The sequence below is a fragment of the Castor canadensis genome, chromosome 1 (assembly GCF_047511655.1).
Source record: "Castor canadensis chromosome 1, mCasCan1.hap1v2, whole genome shotgun sequence".
Lineage (NCBI taxonomy): Eukaryota > Metazoa > Chordata > Mammalia > Rodentia > Castoridae > Castor > Castor canadensis.
Window position 1 is genome coordinate 27,566,040 of NC_133386.1, and position 14,325 is coordinate 27,580,364.

Sequence of the window (14,325 nt, forward strand, 5' to 3'; positions counted from 1 at the left end):
TACTGTCTATATTTCTACCAGTATGCTGATCACAGCTGTCACCAGGCTAACACCCTCTCACACCCTGACACAGTTCTGTTTCAGGTATGATGCCTGCCTAGCCAGCCTCACAGACATTTCAGTCTATAACTATTACTATGAAACAGGATACAGGATGGGACCAGACAAAACTGGTTTCAATCATAATGGATACCGCGTTTAAGACAAGTGTGGTGATACATGCCTGTAATCCTAACTACTTGTGAGGTGGCGTTCAGAAGGATCACAGTTCTAGGCCAGCCTGGGCAAAAAGTTAGCATACCCCATCTCAACCAATGTCTGGGCGTGATGGGGCACACCTGTCATCCCAGCTACACAGAGAAGCACATGGTCCAGGCTAACCTGGGCAGAAATGTGAGTTCCTATCTCAAAAATAACCAGCCCAAAAAGGGCTGGCTGAGTGGAGTGGCTTGAGTGGTAGAGCACCTGGCTAGCAAGAATGAGGCCCAGAGTTCAACCCCCAGAACCACCAAAAAAAAAAAAAAGAAGGACGCCATGTTAACCTGCCATTCACTCTCAGACTCATTTCCATGCCACTGTAATACCATGCCCGGTAAAAGTCCTGCCTTACAGTGCTTTCTTGCCCAGCCCACTTTGACTCATATTAGAACCCATGTAAGGATTAAAGAAAGGTGGTTCACAGCTCTGGGATGGACCCAACCCTCTCCATGGAAGAGGTCTAAGTAATGCTGTTACTCATGAACTCAAATCCTCCCTTTTTTGCCCTACTCTGTAGAGGACCTCATGCTGGGTTCTGTGAGAAGTGGATCTGTGAGTGTGACTTCTCCAATTTTTTTTTATTTTTGGCCAAAGAATAAACTTAACTTTACTGCATCATTGTTTCTTGATTTTGTTATTTGTTCCATGATTCTGAGAGGGAGAAAGAAACCAGTTTGGTCAGAATTTTTTTTTTTTTCTGTACTGGGGTCTTGAACTCAGGGCCTACACCTTCAGCCACTCCACCAGCCCTTTTTTTGTGATGGTTTTTTTGAGATAGGGTCTTGTTATCTGTTTGCCTGGGCTGGCTTTGAACCTCGATCCTCCTGATCTCTGCCTCCTGAGTAGCTAGGATTACACGTGTGAGCCACTGGTGCCTGGCTTGGTCAGAAATTGATAGCACAACTGTCACCAGAGAAAGTAAAGTGTTGAGGAAGAGTCTCCCATAAGAGAGAAGGAAAGAGAAATTCGCCACCCAGCCGCCCAATTTCCATGTAAATCACGGGAACTTGAAATCCACCATGAAAGGGAAATACAAGGTGTGAAACTTTAGTGAGGACTTATCAGCAAAATAGGATAAAGTAGGGAGAAATAGAAAAAGGAAAGAGGAGTTCCTCAGCTTCACACCCAGGAGGTAGAGCAGAGAAACTCAAGATGGTGGTCTCTGAAACTCCCCCCCCCCCACCCTGAGCTAGGGAACTCCAGCTCCAACTCCCACCTAAACACAGGTCATATAACCTAGCAAGCCCTAGTCACTTTGCTATATTCCCAGTTTTGGGTTACTTGAATATGGAAAAATGGGTCTAGGATAGGTCTTATTACTCAAATTATGGAGACAGATAGGCATGAGGCCCTGAGTTCAAAACCCAGTACTGCTCCCCCAAAAAATATGGACACAAGGGGCTTAGGGTGGGGCTGATATTCAAAACATAGGGACAGTGGGTATAATATTTAGGGCATTCCTTTCTGGTCAAAAAATTACTTTCTATTCTCAGATCTAAATTACTCATCTCTGGAGACTGCAACTCTCTGAAGGGAGGGTGATAAGAAAAGTTCTGTGGATATTTGGTATGATTTCAGCCACCTTAAATGTGTTAAAACTTGTTTTGTGACCTGTTTGTGTGCACTTCAGCAGAATGTGGAACATTCTATATTATCTATGAGGCCCATTTGGTCAGTAGTGTTCAAGTCCTATTTCCTTGTTGATTTTCTGTCTGGATGGTCTGTCCATTATTGAGAGTAGGGTATTCAAGCCTCCTGTTATCATATTGCATTTACTGCACTCTTCAGTTCTGTCTGTCATTGTGAGAGTGTGTGTGTGTGTATGTGTGTGTGTGTGTGTATGTGTGTGTATGTACACATACACATTTATTACACACATTAAACACACACTCAGAATGTGAATAAACACATGTGAGTGCACATGTGTTTATTGCTCCTGGCAAATTAACCCTTTTATCACTCAGGTTTTTTATAACTCTATTTAATATTGACACTTTGTTGCCTATAGCTTTCTCTTTTTATTTCCAGAGTGTTCTGTGCTATATTTGGAAGCTCATGTTGAGTATTCCTTTTGGGGGTACACAGTAGGTGAAAGATTAGGGATTGTGGGATCAAGGATCCAGAAGGGGATATTTACCTATAGGTGAAGCTGGTTCTAATAGGCGTAACACCTTGTGGTCCGGAAGGGGTAGTTTAAGATTAAGTACATGCCTATCGTATTAGCCTCTTTTTCTACTGCTGTAACAAAGTATATGAGACTGGGTACTTAGTAAAGAGGCTTATTAAACCTGGCTTTGGAGGTCCAGGAGCATGACCAGCATCTGCTCTGTGAGGGTCCTGTCACATGATGATGGATGTCATAGTGGGTGCATGTGCAAGAGGAAGGGATCACGTGGTGAGACAGGAAGCCAGAGTGCAGGGAGGGCCAGGCTTGCTATCTAGTGACAGTCCCACAGAACTACATCAATTCCTTCTAATTCTAGCACTGCCAGTGACTCAGTGTCATAAGCAAGCCTTGTCAGTAATACAGACACATTTGGGTCTTTCCACAGTGTCATAATTCATCGAGTAACAATAAAGTCACAAGCTAAGTCAGTTTTGTCAGCTTTAAGCCACTGAGTATTCTTTTTAAAAATTTATTAGCCTATAATAGTTGTGCAGGGGGATACATTGTGATATTTACACATGTGCTTACAATATATCTTAGGTTCTCCCTCTTTCCCTCTTCTTAGAACAATTTCAACAGGTTTCATTCTTCTATTTTCATATGTGAATACAAAATTCATCCACTAATTTCATCCTCATTCACCTTTCCTTATGCCTACTCCCCCTCCCACTGGCACCCAACTCCAGGGAAAGACCTATTTTACCCTCCTGCCCCCGCTTTTTTTCTTTAAAGTGTATATTGATAGTCCAAGGGAGTTTCACCTTGGTTCTTCAGGCCTGTACATATCACGCTTTAATCAAATTAACCCCCCCCGTTATCTACTCATTCTCTATCGCCATGCTCCCATATTCAACAATATAGCACATTATATTATATTCGTATATAGATAGATGGTTTCAATATTTTTCATTCTCTAATGTTTTTATTCCCTTTTCTGCCTCCTCAGACAGGCCCACTAATACAATTTTGTTCTCTCTCTCACTATATATCTATATATCTATATCTATATCTATCTATCTATCTATCTATATACATATATATATACTTTATACATATACGTATATGTATGATTGTATATGTATCTACATATACCTTTAACTTAAAGGTTAGTTTCCACACATGAAGGGAAACGTGACCCAAATTGATTTTTTGAGCCTGGCTTACTTTGCTTAATATGAAGTTCTCCATTTACCTGCATACAACGTAATTTCACTCTTCTTTATGGCTGAATAAAAATATATCACATTTTTTAATCCACTCATCAGTTATGGGACATCTGGGCTGCTTCCAAAGCTGGCTATTGTGAACAGTGCTGCAATAAACATGGGTGTGCAAGTGGCTCTATCGTATCCTGGAGCACATTCCTTCAGATATATGCTCAGGAGTGGTGTTGCTGGATCATATGGTAGTTCTGTTTTTAGTTTTTTGAGGGACTTCTATATTGCTTTCTGTCACTGAGTATTCTTGGTTTTATTTTGTACTGGTGGCCATTGATAAGCACAGATTCTGTTACTCCATTCTAGTCTTAGATACAGCCTGATTTCCATACCCAGTGGCCTCCTACTAGACTCCATCTCTGAAAAGTGTCACCATATCTCACATCATCCCCCTGGGGACACTTGAACCCTGAGAGGCCAAACCACACCCAACCCATAGCAGCTGGCTCTAGATAACTCTTCTATGGACCAAAATTAATATCTCAAATATGGTCCTTTGAATGAAAGGTAACTAAAGAAAGATCTCATGTAAATAGATCTTCTGGATGGGGTTGCACTTCCATGACCATTTAAGTCCTAATTAGCACTTGATGGCTGGTGGGCTTAATAGGTCAAATGGCGGATGGATCTGCCAAGTGGGGAATAGCATTTGGAGTTCATGGTTGGAACTGAGTAGACCTTAGGAACTTGTTGGAGACTGGCAATTTGAAAAGAGCTTCCGGGTTCAGTGTGCCTGGACAGTCAGTGGGACAACCGAGAGGCTGACAATTAAATATGGAGATGAAATATTGAAAAACAATAGTTATGCTGATATTCTCCAAAGTTTTAAAACTTAACAAAAAATTTGAAAGAAGACATACTCATATGTACACATACATAACAACTAAAAAAACTACATCAGCGAGGAAAGAACAGTTTTTCTCAATGAATACTGGTAATTTTGTGTTAATTTGTTTGGGTTTGAACTGAGGCCCTTGCAGGAGCTCTACCCCTTCAGCCATGCCCCAGCCCTGTATTTGTTGATGGAAGTATCAATGGTAAACAGATTTAGCTCTGAGTACTTTGTAATTCTTTCATCAGTGTCCAAACAAGTACTCAGTTGCTTTTTGTTTTTACCCAGGTCTCCCCATTCACAATACAGATCAAGCACAGGGCACCAGGGGTAGGTTTGCTTTGTCTCCTATATCTATACAGTCAGTGTAAGAACACAGCCTGTGGTAAGCACTGGGAGGCCACTCTGTGACTTTTAAAAAAACAAGTTCACTTTATTTTACCTAATTCTGTCAAAATATTTTACCTTTCCAGTCTTTCCAGACCAACATAAAGAAGAAAACCAAATTAATTCACCAAAATGTGTTGGGAATCCTGAGGCTTAAATTAATGTACATTATAAAATATTTTTCTCCTGTTTGTGGCTAATAGGAGGTACTCTGTATTCTAACATGTACTCTAGATACAAGAAAAGCCCTTCACAAATTATGAAAATTTGTCTGCTTCCAGAATCCTTACGCCACTTACTGAATGTTCCCTGGATCTTTTTAAAGGCATATTATCCACCAGGCACTGGTGGCTCACGTAATTCTAGTTACTTAGGAGGCAAAGATAGGAGGATCGCGGTTCAAGGCCAGCCAGGGCAAATACTGAGACCTTATCTCAAAAATAACAGGGTTGGTGGAGTGGCTCAAGTGGTAGTGCTCCTACCTAGCAAGCATAAAGACCTGAGTTCAAACCCCAGTACCACACACACACACACACACACACACAAAAGGCATATTACGACAAATTTAAATCAAGGTTTTTAAGAGCTGTCACCTTCAGCTAATCACCACTGGGTAGAATCTTAACCAATGCATTTGATAACTCTGAAATAGCTTGGGTTTATTATAAATTAATGGCATAGGATGTTCATTAATTATTAAGCTTTGTTGAAATACACTGAATGTTTTACACAGGCTTTATAGCCAGTAGCTGTCATCAGAATGCTCTGAAATTATACCCTTGAGAAAAATAGAAAGGTTTTTACCTGTGTGCATTTCCAGTTGCTTTTTAACTTTGCAGTGTAGGGAGGGAAAAAGTAACTTTTCATCTGCCCTTTCTGGGTTGGGATGGACCAACTACAGCAAAAACAGATTGCAAGTAAAAACTAACAGGTTTTTTTTTTTTAATCACACATACCCCAAAAAATTCAGTCAATCTCAAGAGTACCTTTCTATAGGTGGCTTAAATACCTTGCTGCTGAAGCAAAAGCAGAAGGTGTGGGAAGCTGGAGAGGAGGTGTCGGGCTGGGGTACCCTCTCCACTGCTGAGCCTCTGGAGACTTAGAGCCATCCTTCCCTTCCTGACACTGAGGAGGCTCCCTACATAGGGATTTAAGTCTCTCTCATCCAAGGGTAACTTCTATTTTCAGAGCTTTTCCCACAATAATCAGTTCAATAATCTTTATGCCAAAGAGGCAAATCTGGGATGGCACATCTGGTCTCCAGTAGTCATATTTTGGAATGGCATGTCCTGAACCCTATCAGCAATAGCTGTCAAAAAGCAGGCCATTGATTTAAACTATGGAATTGCTCCTGTTCCTAGAAATTTAGCCAGTCTTCTGAAACAGCATTGTGTATCTCAAAAAATCCTTGCTAAAAAATGATTTAGAGTCAGATGTCATGGTTTGTAGTCCAAGCTACCTAAGAGACTGAGACAGGAAGGTCATAAGTTTGAGGCCAGCCAGTGACTCTGTCTCAGAAGGGGGGGGGGGGCTCAGGTGTGGTGTGCATGCCTATAATTCCAGTTACGCAGGAGGCAGAGGGAGGAGGATTGTAGTCAGAGGGTGATTCAGGCAAAAGCTTGAGACCTCATCCCAAAAAAGCTAAAAAAAAAATGCAAAATGAAGGAGGCATGACTCAAGTGGTAGAGTGCTTGATAGGGTTGAGTTCAGTCCCCAGTACCATCCACAAAAATATCTATCTATCTATCTATAGTTTACAAAGTAAAATCATAAAGTATATTAGATCGCTTTCATTACCATTCATTGGGTGTAAAGGAAGACCTCCAAGAAAAGAATCAGAAATCTTTAGTTTTAAGCTTTTAAAAATCTTTATTATACTTTGCCTTGTTCTAAAAATGTTTGTAGAAGCTGTAAAGGAAACCCTATAATGTGAATTAGAAGCATTTGAGGAAGAAAGATAAAGTGAGTGTTCCAAAGGTGCTTCCTGTGAATGCATCAGTGTCTTGTCAGATGTTCCGCTTGCTTTGCTGAAAAGAAAAAAGGCAGTTACTTGGAAGGAATGCACTTACTCCCAGTACTGACCCTGCAAGTGATTTTCATGTCCTGCTCAGTGATGACCTCAGCTGCCACCAGACAGAGCCCAAGGCAGCAAGCTTCGTGGGAATGAGTTGTCTATGTCTTAGAGTCAGCCTCGGGAGAGGTTCATGTGTTACCTACCATGCATTTCTCACAGGATGCAGGAGACTGCTGTGTGGGCAAGCCAGACATCAACTTAGTACAGGACTTGATGTAAGGGAAGAGGTGTCACATACCTAGAAAAGCTTGTGTGTGTGTGTGTGAATGCTGTAGGCGTTTTTGTTTTTTAGATCAATGGTCATTCAGTGTAGACATGAATATTAAGGCATTGCAAATTTGGGGCATGTTACAAACATTTTTGCTTTCATATGCCTTCATATAAATTTATAAAACTATGTACTTGCTATTGCTCAGCTTCCAACAGGAAGGAAATTGCCAGATGTGGTAGTGCAGTCCTGAAATCCCAGCATTCAGGAGGCTGAAGCAGGAGGATCATAGCGAGACCCTGCCTCCAAAAAATTAAATTCTGACATACTACAATGTGGATAAACTTTTGAACTTCGAGAGAAAAGTTCCTGCTCTCGAAGCTAAAAGAAATCCCTTCACAAAAAGACAAGTGCTCTGTTAAGTCCCTTCTGCAAATGAGGTACTAAATGTTATGAATGCAGACTGTGTCTCCCAAAGCCCGTGTGTTAAGGCTTAGTCCTCGGGTGGCACTATTGAGAAATGACAGAACCTTTCCTTAGGAGTTGGGGCCTAGTGGGAGATCCTTGGGCATTAGAGGCATGCCCCTGAAGGGGACTGTCAGACCTGGTCTTGTTCTCTTCTTCTCATTGCTTCCATGCTTATGCTGGCAGTCACATGCTCCCACCATCATGTGCTTCCTTGTCAGAGGCACAACACAGTGAGATCCCCTGATCTTGGGCTGAAAACTCCAGACCATGAGCTAAAATAAACCTTTTCTCTTTATAAGTTAACTATCGCAGGTATTTTGTAGTAGTAATAGAAAGCTGACTAATACTTTTAACTATGTTAAAATCATAGGAACAGAAAGTAGAATGGTGGTTGCCAGGGACGTGGGTAGAGAAGAATGGGTCGCTATTGGTTGGTAGTTGTAGAGTTTCTACAAGATGAAGGGTTATGGGCTATATGGAGGTGATGGTGCCTCAACACTGAATGCTTTTAATACCAAATGCCACCGGACTGTGACCTGTATGCTTAAAGATGGTCAGGATAGTAAATTTCATATTAATATAGCTATTACCACAATAAAAATATCAGAAGAATTAAAACTACTCCTTTACAGATTTAGAAATTGAAATCCATTATTTTTAAATAGTTTAAACTGTAAAAAAAAAAAAAAGTATACGATTTCAGAAAATTGCATAATATATGTGTGATATACACACATTTTATTAAAACCTTGAAGATGTGGTTTAGGCCGTTTGTTTTATGGGGATAAAATAGAATCCCAGTTGCTTTAACAGCCATATCATGCTTGCAGTTCTAGGATAGAACAAATCACTGTTTACTGAGATAAGTACGTAACGCTGAGCCCTGTGACAGTGATGCATCCAGATACACGGACACAGTGGGACCTGGCCAGCCCTGCTCCTCCCTCATCTGCAGGAGCAGTGTGTTCCATCGTCGTTGCTGTGGTGGCAAAGGCTTTGACACCCTGAAAAACCAACCATATAACGTTCAGGGTGCGTGAAAGGTCTGCCTCTGTCATGAAAGTGGAAGGGATGGGAAAAGTGAGCCGAAAAGGTTTGAGAGTCTGAAATTGACCTCCTTGAAGCGCTCATGTTCTTACTCCTTAGCCAAGGGTTCTTCTCCCAGGGTTCATGAATCTGGAGGAGGAAAATAATTTGCATCTTTTTCCCAGTGACATGCCCTGGGATCAAGCCTCTCTTTTCATTACAAATGTGAGCACTGAGCATGCGTTAGTATTCACAAGGACGGGTGTCACATGTTCTCATGTCACATTTGACTTGTTTCAGACGACTCCAAAAGGTGGCTAAGCTGGTCGCTGCTTTGAAACCATAGCAGTTACCCCACAGGCACCTAGATTTTACCATCTAGTGGCTTAAATAAATTTACATTTCTGTAGTGTAAACATTGCAGTGTCTTCCTGTCCTTTTAAGTATAATGTGTGACTTTCTTTTCTTTATAATGCTGTTTTAATTATGCATGTAAATATACCTTGAGAAGGGATTCAGTCTGGCTTTCCCAGATTGACAAAAAGACTCCAATGCCTCCCTTCCCCGCCAAAAACCACCCCATTAAAATCATGTCGTGGGGAGCTTTTGGCTACCCTTAAGAGCGTGCACACCCACCCACTCTTCTCACCCCATTAGTCCAGGACACCCAGACTAAAATATGAAATTAAATTCTGTAAGCCAGTGGCTCTTAATGAGGGATGTTCACCAAAAGCCTCTAGGGAGCCATATAAAAATGCACCGTTAAGCCTTCTTCCTCAGGATGGCACTTCTGCTGGTCTGGGTGGCACCAGGACATCACTGTGCTAGAGGCAAACCTGCACAAGAGTACCACTGCTTCAAGTGCCAGTGCTGTGACAGTGTGTTCTCTGAGAACTATTTGAAGTATTGCTTTTCATTTTTTAAGCCCTATGTTTGATTCAGAAATCCATGGCAAGAAATTGGGGAGATCCCCTTTACAGTTTGGAACTTGTAGCCAGTGAAAGTATCTTTTACCTTGGCTGGAGGTGATACTTCTTGACTGTCAGTCCCTGGGGAGCATAAAACTTGCTGATGTTGCATACACAGGTTGTCAGCATGAGGGACTAACAGCTTTCCTGAGTTTTCTAAAGGTATTTGTGATCCAAAAAGTATATGGAAAAGTAACTCCCTGTGCTGAAATAGCAAAACCTAATGCTGAAATGACCAAGAAGATAAAACCCATTAGACACACTAAGGAAACAGTTATGAAACTCCACTAAATTTATTTGAGACATACTGAAGTGTAGCTCTAATTATTATTTATTTTTTTTTACTGGAATTTGAACTCAAGGCTTCTACTGCTTAAGCCCAGTTATTTTTTAGATAGGGTCTTGCTTTTTGCCCATGTTGAGCTGGACTTCCATCCTCCTATTTTATGCTTCCTGTTGTCGCTGGGGTGACAGACATACCCCATGGCACTCAGCCTTTTTCTATTGAGGTAGGGTCTTGCAACTTTTTTTGCCCAGATTCGCTTTTTGCCTGGGCTGACCTCAAACCACGATCCTCCAGATCTTAGCCTTCAGAGTAGCTAGGATTGCAGGTGTGAACCACTAGCACCTGGGTTGCTCTAATTATTTAATTCCATCAGTGTTTTCTGCTTTATAGTAATTCTGAAATTAAAATGCCATATTTATTTTTTGCAACACAACCACAGCACCATAGGTGGATTGGATTGTGTGTTTAGTCAGTGTTCTGTTGCTGAGACAAAACACTTGAGGTAATCAACTTTAAAAGAGGGCAAGTTTGTTTTGGCTCATGGTTTGAGAGGTTTCAGCCCATGATTGGTTGGCTCCATTGCTTTTTCATGCTGTGGCAACTGGGAAATGGAGAGAGACAGACACCAACAGTAGAGGCATGAAGGAGTCAAGGTCCCATTATCCACTTCCAGGACATGCTTCTGATTACTTAACATCCTTCCACTAGGCCCCACCTCTTAAAGGTTCCACCACCTCCGAGTAGTGCCACAGGTTGGTGACCAAGCCTTTGACAATGGACTTTTGGCGAGACACTCACCTAAGCTATAGCAGGTGGCATAAAAGTGGTTTTGAAGCTTGACATGGTGGAGGGCACCTGTAATCCCAGCAGGCGCTCCAGAGATGGAGGCAGGAAAATCATGAGTTTGAGGCTAGCCTGGGATGGGTAGTGAGACCTTAGCATGTGCAGAGCTAGCTCAGCACCTGATCTGTTGGATGGAGCCGAGTGAATGGCTCTGCTTTCTCAGGTACCCTTTTGAGGCTTGGATTGTAGAATGAGTGGCAGTCTGTGTGTCTCCTGTTTCAGTTGCTAGTGTTTTTGGTGGTGTTTTGGTATTGTGGAATTCTTTTGTTAGCTTTGCCTTGGACTGCTTTCCTTCCCCTATCGAGTTTATCTGCTGTGATATAAGAGAGAGTAAATGCTGTTAGACCTTACTAGGCACAAGTTGAGTACTTAGAAGCAGCACACAGTGCTTATAATTCTAAGTAAATTTGAACTATGGTTTTAGGTAGTAAAGGAAAGGTTTATAATCTAAACCTTCCCAGCAAGGGCTGGGAAGCAGTTCTTTGCTGAAACTAAAGATAACCAAATGTGTCTTCTGGATTATTCCTGTCTTACTAAAGCTTCTCACAACAACATATGTCATGGGGAAATATTTTTCTTTGTAAACACAAAGATTTATGATCAACATTTTGAATAGTAGATAGTATTAGAGTAGTTCTAGCTTTTATGATCAGCCTAAACCTTGTTAAAGGCGAATTTCATAAAATAGACTATTTTTCTAGTGAATTGAGAAATGACAGACTTTTAAAGTTGGTTTACAATAATTTTCAAGTCAATAGAAACTGAAATGTATTGCTGGCTGATGTTAATTGAAAGCCCCTATAAAATGACTGTGAATTGTGTCTGTCTCCCTAAAATTTTAGATGAAACATCATTCTTATATGCAGTCATAGCTGAATGGCCTCAGATTGATGTAAGTCAAATTGATACTGGTTGTTTTATAATGCCAGCCTAGGCAGAGTCTGTATTGATTGTTATAAGGGGCAGTGGGTTTTGAGGACCTGTGATCAAAGATGATTTTGACTCAGCTCTATAGGAGGAATTGTGCAACACAGTAATGTGCCAAGTAGCTAAATTCTCAGGAATAAAACTGTGTGGCTGCTAGTAGAACAGGTCAAGTGGCATAAGTGCCTACCCAGCAAGCATGACGCCCTGAGTTCAAAACTTAGTGCCACCAAAAAATAAAAATAAAAAAACACAAAGCTGTCTGGTTTCTGAGCATCTGTGTAGAGTGGACCAAGGGCTTAGGGACAGAGCAGGGAATTCCCCACCCTCTCAGTGCTGAGATGATCCTTCTGGTGTAGGCCTCTCCTGAGTGGGCTCCAGACCTTATCCAGTGCATTTACCAAGAAGTCCAAGGAGCCAGCTGAGTTTCCATCCCGAGAGTCTCACTCTTGTAGGAAGCAAGAACCCCAACATCACTGACCACACAGTATGGGTCAATGGAGCAAAGGCTGGGAGCAGTTCTTTGCTGAAACTAAAGATAACCGAATGTGTCTTCTGGATTATTCCTGCCTTAGTAATGCTTCTGTCATTGCATATGTCATGCATATGTCACTGGGAACATTTTGCTTTGTAATAGAGCTGTTACTTTACCAGATAGTTCAGCAAAATTTCAGGTCCCCAAGAGAGCTCCAGAAGGTCACCTATGTAATTCACCAAGTCTAACCCAGTACAGTACATGCATAGAAGAATTACTAAGCAATCTGGTGCCTCGCGCCTATAATCCTGACTACTTGGGAAGTAGGCATCGGGAAGCCTGGGCAAAAAAGTTCAAAAGACCCTATCTCAACCAATAGCTGAGCACAATGGCCTGTGCCTGTCATTCCAGCAGCACTGGGGACTGAGATCAGAAGCATCAAAGTTCTAGGCCAGCCTGGGCAAAAAGTCATGAGGCCCTGTCTCAACAGTAAAAAGCTGGGTGTGGTGGCACATACGCCTGTCATCCCAAGTTACTGTGGGAAGCATAAATAGGAGGATCATAGTCCAGGCATAAAGTGAGACCCTATCTCAAAAAAAAAAAAAATCAGAGCCAAAAGGGCTGGAGGTGTGGCTCAAGTAGTAGAGCTCTTGCCTAGCAAGTGTGAAACCCTGAGTTCAAACCCCAGTATCAGGAAGGAAGGGAGAAGGGAGGGAGGGGAAGAAGGGACAGAAGAAGAGAGGGAGGGAAGGAGGAAGGGAGGGAGGAAGGCTCACCTGCCTTAATGAGGAAAATGATGCATAAAATGCTATTTTTATTTCTAACTCCACATGCAGGGGAATTATACCTTCATGTTGCTGATGTTGAGCTAATCTTTTAGAGGATAAATACCAATGCAAAAGTTTTTCTGAACTGGTTCTCCAACTTAGAGCCCTGGATAATCACTTTCGGTGTGGTCACATTAATTTGACTACCCTGAAGACCAGAACACTTAATGTAATTTTTTCATGATTAGGATCTTCTGAAATCATCCTGGTGAGTTATAGAAAAAGAAGGTAACTGTTCCTTGGCCGAGGTGCAGCTCTCACCAGTGAGACAGCATTGGCCTTTCCTTGGGTCTCTCCTGACCTTCAGAGAAGGCTTTGAGCACAGTAAACACCTGTGCACAGTGTTTTTAAGTGATTTTTATTGTCTGTTTTTGGTTTTGGTGGTATTGGTGTTTGAACTCAGGGCTTCACACTTGCTACACTTTCAATCTTTAAGTTATTTTTAAATGTCAGGTTTTGGACATAATGGAAATACAGTTTTTGCCAGGCATCAGTAGTTACCATTTTTGCTACCAAATATTTGTTACAAAGACAAGTTTGACCTGCTAAAAAATCTTGCCTAAAGAAAGTTAAATTACAGAGCACCATAGAGCCATATATCTAAGGCAAAATATTTCTAAAATCTAAGTGGGTAATTATTTATTCCTTCTCAACTCTAAAATACGCTCACCTGTGACCTTCACCTTACGCCTACTGGCTAGATAGTAGTAGTATTTGCTGCTGTTATTGTGGTGCCAGAGATCAAATCCAGGCCCTTACACCTGCTAGACAAGCACCCTACTACCTACTATCTTTCACTTGTGGGTTTTTCTCTGACTGTGTTCTTCTGTGATTTTCAAAACCAAAGCTGGTTGCTTTTAGATGATGAACCAACACTTGTGCTGCTTTCTAACTTCTGGAAGAAATTGGAGTCTGTAGGATTCTTTATGTACAAAATGAAGGAGATGCTGAAGTGGGAAATAGAAAAGAAAGAAACTCCTAATGTGTTTAAATCATTGTTTGGGGATTGTGTGGTCACAAAACAAGTCAGCCCTAAACTAATGCAGAGTTCCCACTGGCCACAGAATGAGGACCAAGTACCTCAGCCTTCCAGATGCTTCCAAGATGTGGTCCCACTTCCAGCTTCCGCTTCCTCTGCTCTCCACTGCCAGTCAGTCTTCACTAATGGCAGGAGGAGAAGTTTCAACCAGACTCTGAGGGGGTGATATTAATTGGGGGAGGGGTGATATTAATTGGGGAGGGGGTGAGGTGGAGGGTGCTGGGCTACTAAATGGCTACAGAGGAGAATGCATGAACTAGAAAGAAAGCAAAACAATCACAGAAAACTAGATTTCTTAGATAAGGGCCTTTCTAGAAAGAGTTCAC

The 14,325-nt window shown here is 41.7% G+C and overlaps 1 protein-coding gene and 1 pseudogene across 8 annotated transcripts in view; one reads left to right on the forward strand and one right to left on the reverse strand.

The window, feature by feature from the left end:
• Map7 (microtubule associated protein 7) overlaps positions 1 to 14,325 on the forward strand; it is a 165,386-nt gene that overhangs the window by 69,561 nt on the left and 81,500 nt on the right. The gene's annotated exons all lie outside the window — the stretch shown is intronic.
• LOC141416684 (small nucleolar RNA SNORA51) lies at positions 4,759 to 4,876 on the reverse strand (annotated as a pseudogene).